General features: G+C 40.3%; 1 pseudogene; it reads right to left on the bottom strand.

The window, feature by feature from the left end:
* Nucleotides 1-368: 368 nt before the first annotated feature.
* LOC143033053 (uncharacterized) lies at nucleotides 369-1,658 on the bottom strand (annotated as a pseudogene).
* Nucleotides 1,659-3,844: the final 2,186 nt, after the last annotated feature.

Below are 3,844 nucleotides of genomic sequence, written 5' to 3'. Positions count from 1 at the left end.
ACCTCAGGGCAACCTCAAGACGTCGCATTGCTTCCTCACGAGGTACGGACCAATCACCCACGAAGTTTGCCAAGATTTCTTCATCATCCTCTGCTGTCTTGGAGTTTCTTTTGTCGAGGTTTCCCCACAGATCTTGAAAACGTGAAAATAATGGGATACTTGGTCCGGAAGAAGGACCGTAGGCAGAACGGAACACATCAGCAAGGATCACTTCGTACACGTGATGCCGACAGGCCAACCAAACAAGCTCCTTTTGTAGTTGCTCTTGAATTTTGATACAGGCGCCTTGAAGCAAACCTGTGTTTGAGGCTGTTGTGTCAAACACAATAGCCTTTATTTGGTGTGACAGGCCCCAATCGTTGATAGCAGACAGACATGCATTGGCTTGATCTGTACCCGAACTAGATCCAATTTTGGGAACACCAAGGAGGAACTCAACACCATCTCCTGAGGAAAGAATTGCGATTCTTTCAGCCTTCTCCCGACCAGAGCTTGCTACAGTTATGTCAGGCAATAGCTTGCCATCCCAATGCAACACGAGAGGTGTATCACGTGGAATTCTTGTCATGATGTCAGCCTTGATGCTGGTTGCTGCTTCTTCACGGTTCTTTTTCCGGTACCGGTAAATCGAACTCTGAGACAAAGTGATTTGTTCGATGTCAATACCAATAGACTTTGCCTGAGCCCCCAGTTGGTGCATTGCCTTCCTGTGAGACACGCCAGTACGATCCAGAGCCGCCGTAACTTCAGGTTTCAAGAATATATTCTTGGGAATCGATGGACCTGCAGATATAGTATCCGTCTTCTTTTTTTTCTTTTTTTTTGTGGCTGTGAATTTGAAAGGAGTCATCTGCAGAGGACTGTGAAGACGAACTGGAATCAGCTAGTGTCGATGAGCTGACGACTTCGACGGTTTGTCGTTTTTCCGCCTCAGATTTCTTCTTGCGTTTGTCTTCTACTTCAGCCCTTTTCTTTTTCTTTTCATGAGACTTTAAATGATCCATGTCAATTCCAGCCATGCTCGACTGGGAACGATCCTCTCGTTGGCTCAACAAGAAGACTTTATCTTCTTCATTTTTCATCATTATCAGCGCATCTTTGTGAGCAACGTCGAAGATTTCATCTAAGTCATCACAAAACATTTGTTCCTTCATGCGCTGATTCTCCGAATCCCGCAGACGATTCTTCTTGAGACCTTCGTATTTCGTAACCAGGTCTGTAAGCTTCTTTTTGGCGTAAAATAGCGTTGTTGTAGGCATTTGGGCCTTCGCCCAGAACAAAAAAACTGCTTCCACAACTGCCTTCGCGCTCTCGGACTTCGTGCACTTCAAGTTGAGGTGATGGTAAAAGAAGTGCTTTAGAACTTGACCATTGGACGGGAGTCTGGAACCAGTAAGTTCTTCCTCACAATGTCCAAGGAGCCAAACTGATGCTGCACGACGTCTAGCCATTTCAAAGTTCACCTGCGTTCTGCAGGAATATGAGAAGAGAAAATTAGGTATTTTTTTGCATGGGCTTAAAAAGTGAACAATATGAGCGACCTTTAAATCTTCACAGATCATTGCATAATTTGGCACAAATTCAGCTTATATAATTAGGAAACGGGGCAACATGCAGCTGAAAGTATACACGCACTTTGTAATTTTACCCTATGGGTTTGAAACACCCTAATATACATATATACACATATATATATATATATATACACATATATATATATATATATATTATATATATACATATATATACATATATATACATTAATAAATTTAGGGAGCAGGTCTTCATCGATACACTTTCTATTAAAAGTCACTGCATACTCTGCATTGGTGATCTTCTATAGACTTTCTATTCTCCTGAGTATTTTCTTCTCTGAAGCAAGGAGAGAAAATATAATATTTCCGAACGAGTCCATGTTTGGAAATAAAAACCAACATTCAACGACGTTGCGCTTATACATTAGGCATCTTCTGGTAAGTTTATTGAAAACATTCCTTACAAGATTATAAATACAGAAAAGAAGACATAAAGGAGAGGTCAATGGTTACACGAGTCATGTTCTATGGGTGACACGGGATGCTCCGAAGAGTTCTAAAGTACCACACCTAAATTGTATCTTACATATATAGATGACATTTTTGTAGATGTAGAAGGAGAAAACCACCTTGATGACATCAAAAACAAAATGGAAGAATATTCTTGTCTACGCTTTACGGTGGAAAGGAGCGTCAATAATGAAATCCCCTTTTTAGACGTTTGGGTAGATGGAACAAGGCGTTTTCACCACTACTGTCTATAGAAAATCCACTAACTCTGGAAGGTGCCTAAACGGTTCTAGTGAATGTCCCTCCAAATGTAAGATGAGCGTAATACGTGCCTATGTCACAAGAGCTTTTAAAATTTGTTCTAGTTGGCAACTACTACACCAAGAACTTATTAAGGTCAAGCAAATTTTAACTAACAATGGCTTAGCAATAAGGGACATCAATAAAGAAATTGAAAATAATATGGAGAAAGCCAACACTAAGAATAAAGAATTAGAGAGTAAGAAAAATAATATAAACATTTATTATCAGAATACAATGTCATCAGCGTATAAAAAGATGAAAAAGTTTTAAAAGACATTATCCATAAAAGTTGTAAGCCTAGAAACGAAGAGAACAAAATAAACTTTATAATTTATTACCATAACCCAAGAACATCATCGCTGGTGATGAAAAACAATATGGCAGCTACCACGGATAAACTTAAGAAAAATAATGTGGTATATAAATACTCGTGTGATTTATACAAAAACGGTGTGCTTTGCAAAGAAGAGTATATAAGCCATATCACACAAACTTTAACTCAGAGGCTCACACAACACATGCAAAATGGAGCGATAAAAACCCACGTAACAAAATCCCACAATATCAGCATTACACGGGACCAACTAAATAAAAGCACCTCAATTTTGGTTAAGAATAATAACAGGAAGAAACTGAAATGTTTAGAGGCTGTTTTTATTAAGAGACCATATACCACTAATCAATTTTCAACACTGTGGGAGGGACTGCAGATATATAGGATAGGAGGAAAGTTGTTAAAAGCAGTCAGAGTTTTTACGAGAGTAGTAGAGCTTGTGTTAGGATTAGAAATGGAGAGAGTGAATGGTTCGAGGTAAAGGTGGGACTTCGTCAGGGATGTGTTATGTCGCCCTGGCTGTTCAATCTTTACATGGATGGGGTGGTGCAAGAGGTGAATGCAAGGGTAGTGGGTCAGGGGTTGCAGATGATTAAAGAAAATGGAGAAAAGTGGGAGGCGAGCCAGTTGTTGTTAGCTGACGATACTGCGCTTGTAGCAGGATCAGAGGAGGGATTGAGGAAGTTAGTGACTGAGTTTGAGAAGGTGTGTGAAAGAAGGAAGCTGAAGATAAATGTGGGTAAATGTAAGGTGATGAGATGTACAAGGGGAGAGAGTGACAGCAGGCTGGAGGTGAGCATTAAGGGTGAAAGACTGGAGGAAGTGGATAGTTTTAGATACTTGGGTGCGAATGTGGTAGGAAAGGGAGGAGTGGGGGTGGAGGTAGAATGTAGATTGAGATAAGTGAGTAAATGCCTTGATGGATTGAAAAGTGTAATAAGAAATAGACATCTGGGAATGGATGCTAAGAGGAGGTTATATGAAGGAGTGATTGTGCCAACAGCATTGTACGGGGCAGAAACATGGAACATGAGAGAGGAAGAGAGAATGACTTTAAATATGTTTGAGATGAAATGTCTGAGAAGTATGATAGGGGTTACTAGGCTAGATAAAGTGAGAAATGAGGAGGTGAGGAGGAGAACAGGGGTGGAAAGGGAACTGG

Source organism: Oratosquilla oratoria, chromosome 15, assembly GCF_046742065.1.
Source record: "Oratosquilla oratoria isolate Oo_2021 chromosome 15, ASM4674206v1, whole genome shotgun sequence".
Taxonomy (NCBI): Eukaryota; Metazoa; Arthropoda; class Malacostraca; order Stomatopoda; family Squillidae; genus Oratosquilla; species Oratosquilla oratoria.
This window is presented reverse-complemented; position numbering and strand designations above follow the sequence as displayed.